The sequence below is a fragment of the Bubalus kerabau genome, chromosome 4, assembly GCF_029407905.1.
Source record: "Bubalus kerabau isolate K-KA32 ecotype Philippines breed swamp buffalo chromosome 4, PCC_UOA_SB_1v2, whole genome shotgun sequence".
NCBI lineage: Eukaryota > Metazoa > Chordata > Mammalia > Artiodactyla > Bovidae > Bubalus > Bubalus kerabau.
The window spans coordinates 162,905,443-162,923,371 of NC_073627.1; the positions used below are offsets into that span (position 1 = coordinate 162,905,443).

At 51.1% G+C, this 17,929-nt stretch overlaps 1 pseudogene; it reads right to left on the reverse strand.

Moving 5' to 3' along the window:
* Positions 1-4,419: 4,419 nt before the first annotated feature.
* Positions 4,420-17,183, reverse strand: LOC129651741 (rho-related BTB domain-containing protein 2-like; annotated as a pseudogene).
* Positions 17,184-17,929: the final 746 nt, after the last annotated feature.

Sequence of the window (17,929 nt, forward strand, 5' to 3'; positions counted from 1 at the left end):
CAAGTATGGCTGTTACTGTTCAGTCGCTAAGTTGTGTCCAACTCTTTGTGACCCCATAGACTAGCCTGCCAGGCTCCTCTGTCAATCCCCTTTATGGATCACAGTCTTGTCATGGCAAAGGGGCTTGCATAATTCAATGAAGCTATGAGCTTATGCTATGCAGTGCCACCCAAGATGGGTGGGTCACGGTGAAGAGTTCTGATAAAACATGGTTCACTGGAAAAGGAAATGGCAACCCACTCCAGTATTCTTGCCATGAGAATCCCATGGACAGTGTGAAAAGTACAGCTGTTACCAGTGTCTATACCCACAGCCTGAGCCACACCCACCCACTGCCCCTCTGGGACACTCTTTAAGACCAGCAGGCAGCTCTAACCCAGCTTTCCATCAAGTGACCACTTTTGCCCTAGGTCCCAGTGCATGTGTGTGCTCTTGAAGACTGAAGTGTCTGTTTCCTCCAGTCCTGTGGGACACGCAAAATTAGGACCCTGCTTGCCTTCAAAGCCAAAGGCTCTGGGGGTTCATCTTGCTGATGCAGGATCCCTGGGCTGGAGAGCCCACCTGGGGCTCAGAACTCTCCGGTGGAAAAACCCTGCAATATAATTCCCTACTTTGTGGGTTGTCCACCCAGGAGTATGGTACTTGATGATAGTGTGAGTCTGCCCACTCCAACCATCTCAGTGTGGTTCCTACTTTATGTCTTTAGTTGTAGAAGATCTATGCTGGTGGGTTCCTGTCTTTTTTATCAGTGCTTGCTCTGCAAATAGTTGTAATTTGGGCTGCCCGTGAGAGGACCCAAGCTCAGGGTCTTTCTGCTCTGCCATCTTGCCCTGTCTGTATTGTGATCTGGTTTTCAGAATAAACACATGCAAGCGGGCCTCTCCTGGTGTCTCCTCCCCTTCTCTGGCTCCTCCTCCATTTGCCCTCCCAGTTCTTGGTGGGAGGTCTCCTTGCTTGAGTACTCTTAGTGTGGAAGATGCACTGCAGCACCCTCAGCTCAGGGAGGGCAGATCACTTCCTCTTACTGTAAAAAATACTTTGTAAGCACTTCAGCCCTCCTTCCAGCACACCTATCTCTATAGTATTCCAGTCATGGCAGGATGATGTTATGAAAGTAGTACTCCTCAGTTTATCTTTTCCATCTCAAAACTTTGTGTGCCCAAGACTGGCATGGCTGGACCCAAACTAGAATTGGCTGAGTATTTAGGGACATTCAGGGTATGGTGCTCCAGTGGAGTTTGGTAGGGGTCCTACCTCAGTGGCCTTGGTGCAATAGCCCTTTCCTCTTCCCTTTCAGAGGTCCTGCCCTACTGCCCCTCTGTTCCCCGGAAGTCATGTGTTTCTTGCTTTTGTTGTTCCTTTTGTGGAGGACACTCTGCCTTCATCTTCAGAGGGAGATAGAAATGAATTCTTCTCAATCAAGTGTCAGGTCACTTATCCCTTTCTCAGAGGACTTCCTTAGTGCCCACCTAAAGTATTAGCCTTGTCAGTGTTCATCATGTTTATTTAAGGTAAGCTTGGTGAGAGCATGAAGTTGCCTTGTTTTATATCCAATCCAAAGAGCACCTGACCCAAGATAGGCACTTAATTTTTTCACTAGTGGTGGTTTATCTTTTTACTCTTCTCTCCGTTGGAAGTTCTTATTTTAGAAGAGTTTGTTGGAAATATCAAACAGTACAAGAAAGGCCATTAGGTACAAAATCCTCATGTGTTTATGAATTCATGACCAAATTAAATATGCAATTTTATATAAAAAGAGGCATGTGTGTGTTTTTCTCCCCCATCCTCCCATTCTCCTCTAGAGTTCTGAGTGATACGGGTGCAGGTGTGTGTGTTCTTCCTCCTTCCTTCTTGCTTTTATGCCTCAGGCTCAAGCTTGCCCTGTATGAATGTGTCTCCCGCTCTGACTCAAGATTTCTGGGCACCAGGTTCCTGGGGGACTGGAATTCAGCCCCTCCTCCATCCCTCTCCTCCCTGCCCTTCCCCTGACTGGGCTGGCCGAGGTCCCTCACAGCCTCCCCAGGTGGTATCTCTTGAGTCCCACCTGGGCTTGCTGGGCTCCTGGAGGTATGGACTGGCTCTGACGGAGCTATTGGGAAGGGGTGCCAAGACCCTGCCTGCTGGGATCCTGCTGTGGCCTCTCACTTGTGAGCCTCCTGCCACTCCTGAGCCACCTTTCCTTTCTGTCCCTGCTGGCCTTTCTGCATCCTCATCTTTGGGCCAGACGACTCAGGCCTGCAAGCTCATGGAGACCTAATTCCCCTGCCGTTGGATTTCAGGTCCTGGCTCTCCCATCCCCCTAGAGTTCTTGAGAGGCCCCCAAGGCCCCTCCTACACCCTTTCCAGAGTGAAGGGGCTGGTGCAGAGCAGCACACCCCACCTCGGAGGCTCCCCTTCTGTCCCTTTCACCTCAGCTTCAGCCTGAGCTCAGCAGAAGTGAGCTGACCAGCCAGTAGAGGGCAGCACATGTCTGGTTTCCAAGCCTGCCACCTGGAGAACTTGGAGGGGAGGCAGCCATGGCCTTGAGGTCTAGGGCTCAGACACCAAGGGTCACAGTCATTCAAGACCCACTTGACCGGCCACCTCCTGCTCCTTCTCTTGACAAGGCCTTGACCTCAAATCTCTAGGTCTTGGCACCACAAAATTGATGCAGAGGTTCCATTTTGGGGGGGTTTGCTCTATGCCAGATTATTGGAGGTGGAGCCCCCCACACCGGGCCCTGGGACCAAAACCCAGTTCCTCTCCCTAAAGCATCTTTCTTAGATGAGATGACTCCGGAGTGCTGAGGACAGGAGCTCAGTCTCTCTGGCTCCACCTTCATCAGAGGGACCCTGTGTTCTGAATCTAACAAGGGTGTGTGGAGTGAGATACAAATCAGAATCAGAAAAGGGGGACAGGGTCAGTTGTGGCCCAGCTTTCCCCCATGGGGCTACAAGATACTGTCTTAATCCTCCACCATCCTCCAGTCTCCCCCCTCCTCTTCTCTGGACTGACCTTGGTTTTGCTCCTGTTCAATTCCCCCATTCTTCCCTGTTATCACCAACCAGCACTGGGTAAGGTCACGTACTTCATTATGATCCTTCTTTACAAAGACTCCTATTCTCCATGTCAGTGCCCTTTGCCCTGACCTTTGACCCCTACCGCATCCCACCCCTTCAACACGGTCATATCCTATGGAGTTACCTGCTGAAGTTGACAACAGACTGATTCTCACGATGGGTCCAACACCATGGTGATTCCCGAGCCCACCTTCCCCGCCCCTGCAACCTCATCCCCAGCATGCTGAAGGCCTGCACCGTGCCCTCCAGAGTCAGTCAGTGGGGCCAGGACATCCTCGGTCACAGCCGGTGACACTGCTTTCCTGAAAAGCATCGGAGTCAATTCTCCCACCTTGACCATTGCCTCATCCACATGGGGTCCCCTGCTTGGCTTTATAAGAATGAGAGCCATCCAGGGTCTTTTTCTGCTTTTCTTCTTTTGAGGGGACAGAGGCCACAATGTTTTTGTCGGTAGTGATTTTGTTCATTGTCTGCGTATTTTTGCAAAATTTACCCTCTCCCCATTAGAAGCTGTGCTGGCCAGCAGCGGGGGGGAGGAGCCCAAAGGAGCATGGGATTGCTGTACTCAGGTCCCATCACCCTCTACTTTCTCTCCCCCTGTTCCAGTGTTTCCTTTTGTTTCCATCTCCAAACCTGAGCGGTAAAGGATGGGGGAAAGAGAAGTTTCTCATTGCACCAAGAAGCACTGCTTCCAGGGCTGAAGCTCTGAAAAACCTCTGCCACCTTCTCAGGCCTGGTTGCCCACAGCCCCGGAAGCAATGCTGGCAGAGGGCAAGCCTTCTGCTTGCGGCTTCTGGCAGCTGCACCACAGAGGTGGAAGCCTGGAGTTGGGCTCTGAAGGCTTAATTTCTGCCCTGACTTTTCCAGTGAGGGTTTGAGTAGGCTCCACGTGGAAAGGCCCACAAAGCCTCTATAACCCTTCAAGTCCATAAATGGAGACGTGGGGCCAACAGAGGTAGGACCCTGCCTGCCCACTGCTGCTCCCTGGGAGGGGGCCGCCTGCGCAGACCAGGACACACAGCTTCCCAGCAGGAGAGTTTCCCCTTTGATGCTAGGGTTCTGCGACCCACAGACAAGATGCCACAGTCCTCAGCTCTCTCCCCGATGCCCGCCTCCAAGAGTTGTCTCCCGGCCAGCCATGGAATCAGGACCTCTGCACAGGGCCACTGCTCTGGTCCACGAGGCCAGGCTCCCTCCTCTCTGTGCTGAGCTATGTTGGCTGGTGAGGGCAGCTCCACGCAAAGGGTCCTGGTTATGCGAGTCCTCTGTCCCTGGGAGGTGGAAGGGGCGATGCGGAGGAGCAGAGGGGCAAAGACAAGTGGGGACTACAGCAGCAGGGTCAGAAGAGGGTGGCAGCATCTCAGACCACAGCCGAGGAGGAGGATGGGGACGCCGAGGAGGCGGCCGAAGAGGACGCAGAGGATGGACTATTCCAGAACAGCCAGCGCCGCTTGGGCTGCCGCTTCAGGTGCAGATAGTCCTCCTTCTCACGCTCCTTCCAGGCCCGCTGGTAGTGGTCTTCCTCCTTCAGGTACCAGACGGGTGGCCCCCGGTGTTTCTCGAAATACTGCTGGTTTTCTGGGGCAGAACGGCAGTAGAGCTGGGTGAGGAAGACGCAGGAGGAGGGGCAGAGGGACTCCCACCCCTGCCCCGCTGCCATGGAACATGCCTCTGGTCCTCCTAGGCCCACATGCCAACCCCTGGGGACCAGAAGCGGAAGCCCTGCCTTCACTGAGCGCCCAAAGAGAGTCAGTTGCCCAAGGAGTGGAGCCGACAGTCCACACCGGGGAAAGGCATTTCCACTTGCGTTTTTCTTCAAAGGCAGAGGGAAGATCCTATCAAGGCTTGGAGAATAAAGCAGGCTGCAACAACGGATGAGGGAGAAACAGTGAGAAGAGCTGTGGGCAAGAAGATGCTCAGCCTGGCTGGGCCGACAGCAGGTGCGGCTGGCAGAGATGAGGTTCTGAGAGGGGAGGTGTGGGGGGTGGGGGTATGCAGGAGGTCAGATGGGAGGGAAGGCTAGGCTGAGGGGTTTGGACTTCTTCTAGAAGGTGTGGGGGCTCCACGAAAGTTTGGGGCCAGGGAAGTGAGGCAGTTGGAGCTGTGCTTTAGAAAGAAAATGCTAGAAGGGTGACGAGGAGAGAGCAGGAGTGGGAGACCTGGTAGAGTACTAGTGGGGAGGAGGGTCACAGCAGAGCAGACGGTGCCCAGTGAAGAAACTGGGGGAGGCCAGCCACACCTCTCCCTGGATCCCATGAATCCTGGACCCCTGGCTTCCTGTCAGGCCCCAGGACCTGAGACATCAATTAAGCAGAGACCAAGCTGCAGGGACCCCAGAGGATGCCCAGATCTGTGTTGTCCAAGCTGTGACTTGTGCCCATTCCTAGGTTATGAAATTAATGTCATGAGTCGTGAACAGTATTAAAAACAACTGATGAATTTTTCAATATGTGTACTAGGTCACAAGATACAATGTAATTCTTGATAACCTAGAGGGGTGGGATGTGGGGATGGGAGGGAGGCTCAAGAGGCAGGGGATATATGTATAATTATGGCTGATTTGCATTGTTGTTTGGCAGAAACCAACCAACATTGTAAAAATTAACAAACAAACAAAAATGTTTTTCTTAATGTGGAGTTTGGTCCACAAACATCTAAAAAATATCACCTCTAGTCTGACTGTACCTGTGAAAAGCAGGAGCTCAGAGGGGCAGAGTGAATTGCCCAAGGTCTCTGGTGGGCCGGGGCAGGGGGGCTGCCCTCCACACCAGTGCTTTTTCCAGGACCCCCTCCGCTGGGCTGGGTGCATGTTTGCAGGCTACTCCCCACCCACAGGGGTCTTTGGCAGCCTCTGGGCGCCCTGGGTCAGAGGCTTGGACCCAAGGAGAGGGAGATGACAAATGCCGCTGGGGATGCTCACCTGGGGACATGGCCTTCATGTCTCGGGGGAACTTGCGACACACATTGTTGTAGTTGGTGCAGATGTGGTGAAGACACCAGTCAGCCGACTGGTACGCACAGTGGAACTGGGAACAGACAGGAGCATGTGTGTGCTGGGACCTCTGGGCCAAGGTCTGCACACAGATGTCTACTTTTGCCTTCAGAGCCAGAGCTTTGGCGCAGGTGGGCAAAGGCCCTGAGTCACAAAGAACCCACCTCGAGAGGCAAGGCCACACAAAACCATGACGGAATGACATGGATTTGCTCCTTGGCCCCACCACCACCACCACCTCACCCGTGACCTGCCCCCAGCAGCCCCAGAAACCCACAGTCCTATGAGGTAGCCTCTTACTGGGTCTGCCCTCCTCAGATCTGACCCCTCATCCTCCATGCTGGACCAGAGCAGCCTGCATTAAGGTGCTGACAACCGGGCTTAGAGAGCTGGCCTCCCAGGCATATCTGCCATATTTTAACTTCATAAACTAATCTTTAGAATGTTTGGCACCCTGAGGATTCGTAGGGGAGATTTTGCTTGCCTGTTTTGGGTGGCTCAGACAGTAAAGAATCTGCCCACAATGCAGGACACCTGGGTTCAATCCCTGGGTCAGCAGGATCCCCTTGAGGAGGAAATGGCAACCCACTTCAGTATTCTTGCCTGGAGAATCCCATAGACAGAGGAGCCTGGCAGGCTAAAGTGCACGGGGTTACAGAGAGCCAGACATGACTGAGCAACTGACACTATCACTTGGGAAATTGGAGGAAGGAAGTCCATCTTAGATGAAGAGTCCCCAGTGTGCCTTAAATGACCCCAGCAGGCAGCAACCACGTCTATACAAGGGCTCTGGATTCCCTCTCCGGCCCAACGGTTGCCTGAAGTCTCCGTCCCTTCCTGCCACAGCCAGCCTCTTCTCTTGGCATGTTGGGGTGAATCCTCTGGCCTGCAGGATAAGATGGGTCTGCCCCCTGGGGGAACCAAGTCTGTCAATGGGTTCCCTTCCTACCCACCACCTCCCGAACCCTCCCCGTTTGCTGCCAACAGGCAGAGCCCAGAGCTGAAAATGTTGGAGAGATTCCTTCCCTGCCATCCTACCTGAGCCAGTTCCAGGAACACAAGGACGTCCCCGTCGATGTCCACCATCATCTGAGTTGCTTCCATCAGCCCAGTCACTGTGTACTGCTCTGTGACACACACACAGCCAGGAATGGGCTGAAGAACCACAGGAGTGGACAGGCACTTGTTTATCCCCGCCCCGACCCCAGCAGGGGCCCACAGCAGGGCAAAGAGAGGTCCAGGGCAAGTCTCAACAGGCCAGGAAAGGCCACAGGAGATTTAAGTCGGCTCCTACCAGTGAGAAAACCAGGATTGGAGCAAGACTTTCCCACTGGAGAGGAGGTGGGAAGTGAAGGCAGAGACTAGAATAACCTATGAAGTTTTTTAAGCTACATATGTTGCAGCAAGGAGTTATACAGGTGGGGTGAAAGCCCCCACCCCTGAGAATCAGCCACTGATACTGATGGGAGAGGGTATTAAATCTCAAATTTGCTGAGAACTATAGATTAGAACTAAGGATTAAATCAAGTTGTTCATTTTAATTTAAATTTTGTAACAAATTGTGTACTAACCTTGCATTTCATGTTAAGACCTTTCTAGGGAAGAAGTAAACACTTTGAGTTCTGAATTTTAACTGTAGCAGTATAAACTGATAAAGTATTTTATCTTTAAAAGTAATATCTCTCAGCTGAGTCCATGGAAAAAGACCCAGAAAGAACAGCCATCCCAATAGCAAAAGCATTGCTAATGCAAATACTGTAGCCTTGAAATCCCATTTCCAACTACAGGAAGCCAAGACTTCCTAGAGAAATGGCTGATACCGGGTATGGGGCAGGAAATGTACACAATGAACCTGGCACATCTTGTCATTCCAGAGCATCGAAAGCTCCTCTAGAGACTCTGCAGCCAACTCGAGAAGACTTCTACAGGTTAAAGGAACAGCAGAGTATCTGAGTTTCCATAAAGCTAATTGCAATGATTTAAAACCGATAGCTGGAATCAAGATTGCCGGGAGAAACATCAGTAACCTCAGATATGCAGAGGACACCATCTTTATGGCAGAAAGCAAAGAACTAAAGAACCTCTTGATGAAAGTGAAAGAGGAGAGTGAAAAAGTTGGCTTAAAACTCAACATTCAGAAAACTAAGATCATGGCATCCGGTCCCATGACTTCATGGCAAATAGATGGGGAAACAATGGAAATACTGAGAGACTTTATTTTGGGGGGCTCCAAAATCACTGCAGATGGTGACTGATGCCGTGAAATTAAAAGATGCTTGCTCCTTGAAAGAAAAGCTATGACCAACCTAGACAGCATATTAAAAAGCAGAGACATTACTCTACCAACAAAAGTCCATCTAGTCAAAGCTATGGTTTTTCCAGTAGTCATGTATGGATGTGAGAGTTGGACTATAAAGAAGGCTGAGTGCTAAAGAATTGATGCTTTTCAATTGTGGTGTTAGAGAAGACTCTTGAGAGTCCCCTGGACTGCAAGGAGATCCAACCAGTCAATCTTAAAGGAAATCAGTCCTGAATATTCATTGGAAGGACGGATGCTGAACCTGAGACTCCAATACTTTGGCCACTTAATGTGAAGAACCCACCCATTTGAAAAGATCCTGATGCTGGGAAAGATTGAAGGCAGGAGAAGGGGACGACAGAGGACGAGATGGGTGGATGGCATCACTGACTCAGTGGACATGAGTTTGAGTAGGCTTCAGGAGTTGGTGATGGACAGGGATGCCTGGCATGCTGCAGTCCATGGGGTCACAAAGAGTCGAACAAGACTGAGCAAGTGACCTGAACTAAAAGCCAATAGAGTATGTTCAAGTCCAAAAATTCATAATCACATGTAATATTAATAACAAATAATGGTTACTCTCAAAGGATGATAGGAAACAAATGTGTGTCTTGAAAACTGGTAAACAGGGACTTCCCTGATGGTCCAGTGGCTAAAACTCTACACTTCCAATGCAGGGGACCCAGGTTCAACCCCTGGTAAGGGAGCTAGATCCCACATGCCGCAACTGAAGATCCTTCATGCCACCACTAAGACTCCACTGCAGCCAAATAAGTACATGAATATGAGAGAAAAGAAAAACAACTGGTAAATTAAAATACCACATATTCACCTGCCTTTCCTACATGAACTATTCTACTGGGAAATCAAACCATAGGTGAGGGAAAGTTTCCCTCCTTTTGAAAGTATTCTAACAGATTAAAAAAGAAAAAAAAAAGACCTGGAATATTACCATTTCACAACAGTTAATAAATAAATGGATCCAGGCAATAAAACTCAAAGGCTGCTAACACCACAAAAAGAGAGAAAAGCAGATGATCTATGTTTCTTGATGAAAAGCAGAAACAGCCTACAAAGTGTAGTCTCACCAAAAGAAGACTGGATCTAATCTAGCCTCTAGACCTGAAGGCCAGTTGATAGGAAGGAAACATGGTGGATACAGAAAGGCGATCAGTAAAAAACTCTAGGTTCCCTGGATCAGAGGGTTTTTCCAACGTATCGCAAGGGCAAGTTCTGTTTTTGTTTTTAACAGACAAGGTACTTACAGATTAAAAAAACCTTAAAAGATATATAAAAAATAAAATCATGCTACAGTGTTTCGGGATGTACACTTGGATGATATAACTATGAAGAAGAGTAAGGCAGAGCAGTTATAAAATCTTAGTGCAATAGGCAGAACGGTTACTTTGGGGTGGGGAGGGCCTATGGTTGAGAGGGACAGACTGGGGGCTCTGGTGTGGCGAGCAAGGGCCACTTCAGTTTGTAATAGTTTATTAAGATGAACACATATTACATGTTTTCGTGCAATATTTAACATTTTAAAAATTAAGCTTAAATTAATAACTTCATAGTAAGCTTATATCACAAAACATGTCACTTATTATACAACACTTGGCATTTTCCACTGTTCCTTTACAAGGTACATAGAAACATATTTTTTAAATATGCTTTTTAGCAATTATGAAGCATTTCCCAGGAAAGGTCATTCAATGTTATTTTCTATAAGCCTTTCCATGCAGCAGTGAGAGGTAACATTTTTAATGGCTACCTTGCAAAATCCATCCACATGTGCTTAACCAGTGTGCCTGTTTGACTTGTTTCTGATTGCTTGCTATGATGAAACAAACTTAAAGAAACACCTGAATACATTTTTTTTTCATTTGGGCCATTTCTTTGTAGCAAGTCTTTCAAAAGTTATTTAGTCTAAGAGTTTGGACTGTTTTCTGTGTTCTGGGAATGTTGCACCACTTTTTCAAATTGTTGCAGCTGTGATCTTATTTATTTTTTATTTATTTATTGGTCCCACCACTCAGCATGCAGGATCTTAGTTCCCTAACCAGGGATTGAACCCATGCCCCCTGCAGTGGAAGTGCAGCCTTAACCACCAGACCACCAGGGAATTCTGCAGTTGAAATCTCTAGAAGCCTCTTACTCCCTGCCCTAAAGCCCTCAGTGTCCCCTGGCCTGCCTCTGCAGGCTCAGCTCTTAACATTTGATTCTGGTCAATCATGTCCACCTCTTCCAGGGACCAAGCGCCACCTTTCAATTCATTTCTCGTCATAGGATCGCTGCTTCCCTCATAGCCAAGTCCCAGTCTTGATCATCTGCCGAGGGCCACAGCAGCTCTGACACCAGGTCCTTCCCTGAACCTCAGCTCAGTATCTGAGGCTTTGCTCTCTGCCGCCGACCCACCCAAGGACATTAACCTGGACATCAATGCCAGTACAGGTACCAACACCAACATCAAAGGAACGCACATGCTGACTCCAGCTCAGGAGCACCACCTGTCGGCGGGCACCACAGGCTCCAGACGGCTTCTCATCTGCACTGCACCATCTCTCCTCCTGCCCTGGCACCCCAAGCCCTGCTCCTTGTCTCCCTCCTGCCCCAGTCCCTGCTCCACCCAAGCCTCTGGGGTTGGTCCATCCTGAAACCTGAGCTCTAGCTCACAGGATCTTCCAGGAATCAAAGAATTAGGAGTGACCAACAATTAGGTCAATGTTTACTGTGTTTCTAGAAGAAGAAAGAGAAAGGGAAGGTAGAAGAGAAGAAGCAAATGAGAAAGGGGAAGAAAAACGAAAGGCAGAAAGAGGAGATGCAAGGGTAGGAATGAGGAATGGTGTTCTGTTCTTTTTGGCTTCTTAAGCTTGCCTGAGTGTGGCCAAGCTGAGAACCTCGAGCCCTGGCATCTACTGGTGCCCACGTGCTGCACTGCAATAACCTCTAGAGAGACCTATAAGGTGACCCCACCAAGCATCCGTCTCACACATCTCTTTATATCCACGTCCTCACCGCAACCCCAATACGCACCGATGTATCTCACGCTATGTTAGCATATCCCCTTGGTGCTGGTGGCCTGTCCCCTAGGAGGAGACAGGTGAGAGAAGAAATCATGACTCCCAGGGGATCCCCTGACTCCTCCTCCTCCTCCCTGGAGGCTCCTCCCCTGGGCTTAGCTACCTGTGAGGGTGACCAAGTGCGGCAGGCAGAGGCGATTGGCCAGGATGATGAGTTTCATGTCGTCCAGGTCGGGGCTGGAGGTGAACATGCCAGTGTACAGGTACTCCAGCATGGCCCACATGCAGCTTTTGCTTGTTTAAGGAAATACCACCTGTGAATGGGAAGGAATGGAGCAGGCTGCAGCAAGGTCCAGCTTTAGGGAAAGAGCAGCAGTTCCGAAGAACTCAGAAGGCTCTGGCCTGGACAGTTGGTCTCCCATAGACAGGCTGCCACCCCTCTGTGGTCCCTTGACCTGCTCAGAACCCCTCCTTCCCCAAAGGCTAATCTCCCATACCAACAGCCTTCAATGAACCCATCTGCTGAGCACCTGTGAGCAGGGCTCCAACAGCTTTTAAAAGGACCTGGACTCGCGTTAGCATCTTTCTGGTGTGGAGGAAGCATAAAGGAGTCCTGCCGGTCACCTGCACCTGGCCCCACTCTATCCTTCGGGGAGCAGTGCAAGTGGGATGTGGATGAACAAAGCGAACACCAGCTGATCTCTCTGGGCTGCTCAAAGCTACAGCTCTGGGCCTCTGGGATCTCTCCAGAGGAGGACCAACACAAAAACTGCTTTCTCATCAGCCGCCAGCCTCTCCAGGCTGCACTGGGAATTGGCTGGAACTTTACAGCTGCTTCTGTGACTCTGGAGAGTTCCCCTCTCACACTTTGCACATCTCAACCCACTCATGCTTCAGGGAGCAGAGACCACTCAAATCTCGAACTCTCCTCTTCACCTCCCAGAAGGACTCCCTTTCCAGTGTGTGCTAAGTCGCTTAAGTCATGTCTGACTCTGTGCGACCCTATGGACTGTAGCCCGCCAGGCTCCTCGGTCCATGGGATTCTCCAGGTAAGAATACTGAAAAGGGGTGCCCTTCCCTCCTCCAAAGGATCTTCCAGACCCAGAAATCTTAGGAAATCCCTTCTCTGGGTTATAGGATGCTATGCTCTAACATTCTTTGTTCAGCTTTTCATTCAAGTGCTTGCTGAGCACTGGCTAAGGGACCAGAGCTGAGAAGGGTACTCAGCAGAAATAAAAGACCTCATCCGCATACTCAAGGGAAACCTCAGATCAGCTGGAGAAACTTGGTGTGGACCCTTGGAACTTTGAGTAGATTCACAAAGGAGGACACTGTTAACTACAAGGCTGAGGGATGGACAGTCAGTGTCAGAGTTCAGAGAAGGGTAGAAAGGAAGTCAGACTTGAACCCCAGTCTTGATTTGGCTAGAACTCCCACTGACTCCTGATGTTTCCTCTTAGTAATTTTCTACCCTCTGACTCCCACCCTACACCTTGACTATAAACCCCACTTGATCATGCTCAATTAAGAATTAAAACCAGTTCTATACTGAGGTCTCTTTTCCCCTATTGCAATAGTTTCTGAATAAAAATCTGTTCTTACTGCTTTAAGAAAAAAGTTTTTTCTCAACTATAGAGCTAGGATGTGACCATAATTGCCCATCTTGGTATACTGCAAAGTCCTTGGCTATAGGAGCCATCTCATAAACTTCTCTTGGGCCCATCACTTGGTGGTTTGTACAGAGTCAGGGCTGAAGGAAGTACCATGAAGTGACAGATGCCTCAGATGGAAAGGGAGTAAGCCTCTCTCCCTCCCAGCCATTTCCATCCTAGCCTTACCTCCCTGGTGGAACTCTCCACAAATGGCCCCCCAAACATGGCAGCCATCCAGTCACAGCTAGAAATCAACAGGGGCTTGTGGGCGCTGATGGTGCCATCATCCAGGATGAAGGTCACATCTGTTGGGTGAGAGAAGATGCATCACGTGAGGATGGGGTGAAAGAATATGGGACAACCAACCCCACGGGTAGACACTGCTCCCAGATGACTGCTTTCTCCTGAAGCCACACTCTGTGAGCACCACATGACCACAATCTCAAGCTGGGGGCTCTAGGTTTCAGGAGCAGAGCCGCAGTATCTCCAGGACATCAGTGGCTGAGATGACTCAGAATGCTACTCGGACCAACCCAGATTCTGCAGAAAGAGCCTGGAGGGAAGTCCCCTGCCTTTGGGACACCAGCTCCTAAGCCTGTTTCATACCTGAGAAGGTGCCTTTGGCCAAGCACTCCTTAGCCCGGTTGGTCTGGCGGACATGGAAGGCCTTGGTGATCTCCTGGTTCATGAAGGCCTCGTTGTTGAGGATGTTGGCCACCATCAAGTGCAGATCAAAGACCTCAAGCAGCTCAGCGATGTGGGCGATGTGCATGAGGTCTCGCTCATTCTCGTCCAGCTCCCCTGTGTACAGGTACTTGAGAACAGTCCGGAACGGCCCTGGCTGGATGGAGTTGTCCATTTTCACCACCACCATCAGCCGGGATTTATAAGTCAGTGGCTCTTCTGTCATCTCTCCCTGGATGCTCACAAAAGCTCGGCTCCAGGAAGACAGCACTCGACCCCGCCCAGGCAGGTACCCTGTCCCATTGCCCCGTAAGATCCCGTCGCTGGTGGATGCCCGGAGCCCAATAGGCCCAGAGCCCCCGCCCTCCTCCATGCTCTCTCACACGTCAAAGCTCGCTGCCCGGAGCAGGAAGTCCCGGCCATGGTGGTGGTGGAGGTGGTGGTGATGGTGGTGGTGTTGATCAGGGTGACCCCGGTGGTCCTCTGAGCGGGGACCCCCTGACTCCGAGGGTCCCCCCAGCTCCCCCTCACTCAGGTCCATGAGGAACAGGTCGTAGAACTTGGAGGAGGATGTGGAGAGGTAGATCTTGTGGGCGAAGATGCGCACCCGCTCCTGAAGCACAAGGATGACGTCTGCACACAGCGGGTCCTCCAGAAGGTGGGCAGCGCACTCCTCGCTGCTGAGGGGGGGGGGGTCGGGCACCACAATGAGCGGGGGCGGCGGCTTGGGGGGCAGGAAAGGCGCCTGCAGCAGGGGCCGCTGCACATGGCGGAGATAGGACTTCCAGAACTGCTGGTGCCGGCGGGAGATAAGCGCTGCCCGGATGGCGTTGTCGAAGACATCCTTGATACTGAACTGCGCCATCACTCTCGTCTCGTAGCAGGGGAGACCCAGCTCCTTGGCCACCTCTCGGCCCTTCTCCGGGGGAAGGATCTCATTGGGCTTGATGGGCTTGGCACGGTCAAGAAGGGAAGCCAAGTTCATGTCGGTGGTGGAGGGCTGGGCGGCAGGGAGATGCATTTCCCCGATCCTGTGTGTTTTTCACCTGACTCGGGGAGTCCCTGCTGAGGATATGAGTCTAAGCCCCGGTCCTGCCCTGCTCATTTCCACTCCCTTTCTCCTCTATTTGGCCAGATCCTACCATTCTTTCAAGGCTCACTTCTAAGCCCTTCTTCTTCCAGGAAGCCCTCCATTATCTATGGTAGGCCTGGGTGATCTCCCCGGCTCAAAGTAGTGGGAGGGCTGACTGCCTCTCTGGCAATTAGCATGCTGGTTTTTAATATATTCACCTATCCAGTTCGTCTCCCAGCAAGATTATAAGCTCCTTTCATACAAAGATTGCCTCTCCTTCGCCTTCTCTCCTCATGATGCTTAGCCCAGTATTGCCCACTCAGTGTGTAATGGATGGATGGGTGGATGGATGAAAGAATGACCATTCTTACTGGCCCCCTATGTGAGTCTGCTTCAAATGGAGGGAGAGAAGTGAGGCTCTGTGCATTCTCTCAGGGCTGAGCAGGGAGTTGAGAGACACACAACTTCCCCCCACCCCCTCTTCCCCTTCCCCATCTGCCAGCTTTCCCTCCCTAGGCACCAGGACTCCCTCCCTACCTAGCCAGGGTCTCCTGGCCCTATTGACAGCGTCCAGGTCAGCGTAACGCTGGTCCACCTGGCAGCCCACCAAGATGACAGGTGCTCGGGGGCAGAAGTGCTTGATTTCTGGGTACCACGTGGTCTTGGCATGGTGGAGGGAGTTGGGGTTGGCAATGGAGAAGCACAGAACCACCACATCAGATCTGGGGGTGGGAGAGAGTGAGGTTATAGGCAGAAAAAGCTAGTGATGGGTTCCCTGCTGCTGGAACAAGGGAGAGCACATACCCAACGGCATCCCTACACTGCAATCCCACAAATGTCATATGGATCGGCTCATGTGATCTTCCCCAAAACATGTAATCATAGCACCTCCTATTTCTGTACCCCCAAGTTAGCACTTGAGAGCTTTCAAACACTCTTGGGCTGACCTTACAGCTCTCTTGAGATTTAGACATGACCGCTTTTACCATCTCATCTGAGAAAACTCATCTCAGAACAGCCTTCCTAACTGCTCAGAGTCCCAGCGTTACTGAACTGAAACCCGGCCTCCCGACTGCAAAGCTGGCTCCCTGCCCAGCCCGGGCTGCCTTCCCATCAAGGGTCTCCCAGGGCTGTTTTCTCCACTCCTTCCTCCCAGTTTCAGAGTGAAACTCCTTTAACTCAGTTTCACAGAGTGTCCTCATACCTCGGGGAAAAACCCCATCCACTTGGCTCCCTGCAGGCAGCGGGGGCCTTCCCTACCTCCCATAAGCAAAGCGCCGGTCTTTGTGGTGGTCTCCGAAGGTTTCCCAGAGGCGGAGAGACATGCTCACATCTTCTACCACGTCTTGGGGAATGTTCCAGCACCTGGCGGGGGGTGGAGAGGGGGTGGGGTGGGACAGGGAGAGGGGAGAGAAGCGAAGGCAATGGTTCCTGGGGACCCTGCATGCCAACTTGGGGTGGGGTTAGCTCACTCCTGGGTCCCACAGCATGGGGGCTTGAGGGACAACTAGTGTCTCCCTCTGTGTGTCCTAGAACACCTGAGTCCCCTAACAAGAGCTGGCCAGGACAGAAGAGACTCCAGAGGGCAGACAGTCATGGGAGTGATGCGATCTCCCAAGGAGCCCATCCTTGTTCCCAGCTGTACCTGCCATCAGATGTTTCCCAGCCTTGGGTCTTTGGGTATCATTAGCCAGCAGTTTCTTTTCTCCTGGCAGCTCTCATCTCTCCAAAGCACCACCCCTTTCCCAGCTCCAGGGCTTCCCATTACTGGGGGCTATGTTACACAAGATGCCCCAGGCTTCTGCTCAGACAAACACAAAAGGCTGGGGACTCCTCCCCTGGAGTGGGCTCCCTTCAGGCCTCTCCCAAGGATCTGTGCTCTTCAGCTGCCTCTACTCAACCTTTAAAGGGCTTCCGTGAGCTCAGCATAAGGCCCCTCTGGAGAGATCCCTGGGGAAGAAGCCCAGATGAGTGAGGCCATAGACTTGCAACCTTACCTCTTGGCATACCCGATACTGGTCAATGGCCCAAACTGTGGGCACGTGGGTAGCAAGCAACTGGTACTGGGTGAGGGTGGCATTGCAGGCCCAGGCACAGATAAGCCTGGTCTTGCCCACAGCATTGTCCCCCACCACCACACACTTGATGGTCTCTACGTTTGGCCTTTCATAATCCATGTCAGAATCCATTAATTGGGACCTGAGGGAGAGAAGAGAAGCAGTCAAGACAACTTCGCACACCAGCCCCTGAGGGCCAGGGCCAGCAGCTCTTCTCTGCCGGGGCTGCCCCCTCTCTGAGCATTTGAGCAGAGAGCAGGACAAGGGAGTGGGTAGCTTTCCGGGCACAGGCTCCACATGGGCCCGAGGAAACAGGAGTCCCTTCAGGCTGAGAGGCACAGCTCCACTGGGTGAATCTCTGGTCTTCCTCCTGGTGTCTCCATCCTCCAGCAGCAGGGCTTCTGGTTGGGGAATGCCAGAGAGAGATCCCAAGGCGGAGTCTGCTTGGGGGCTGGTCCCCACTCTCCTGGGAAGAGAGGTGTCTGCCTAGGCAGCTCATTTATCATCTGCTCTCCTCCTCCAGCTTTGTCTTAATTTTATTTCCTCTTCAGGTCCCATTCCAGCTCATGTCTACACCCCTTCCCCACAGTATATGGTGATGTATTTTATAACTTAGAAAAATTCTGTATCCCTAAAACACGTAGTGTTTCTTTTGTGGAAAAAATATTTATGAATGAGATTGTATGATATTGTGGCAGGAGGTTGGGTGGAGGACAGTAGAGAAGTATCAGTGAGTATAAATTTCATATTTTGTACCCAACACATAGCTCAACACTTAGATATTATTCCGTTAAAAAAGAAAGAAAGAAATCACCTAGACCTGCATTCTGGTTTCATGTCTATTGGTAAAGAGCTGCAGGCACTCAGAGAGGCAGGTTTCCTCTCAGATTCCTCCTCTGTGAAGTAAAGGTTTCTACATTATGATCTTGAGTTTTTTTCCTAGCTCCTGCTTTCTGATTTTAAATGTAGTATCTCCTGTAAATGTGTGATTGCAGAAATCCTCTGGTTCTGGGGAGTCTGAAGAACAGAGTATCCCCTAAACAGCAGTGTGTCATGGCTGTGCTATTTCTATACTGATGCCCCAATATGTTTTTGGC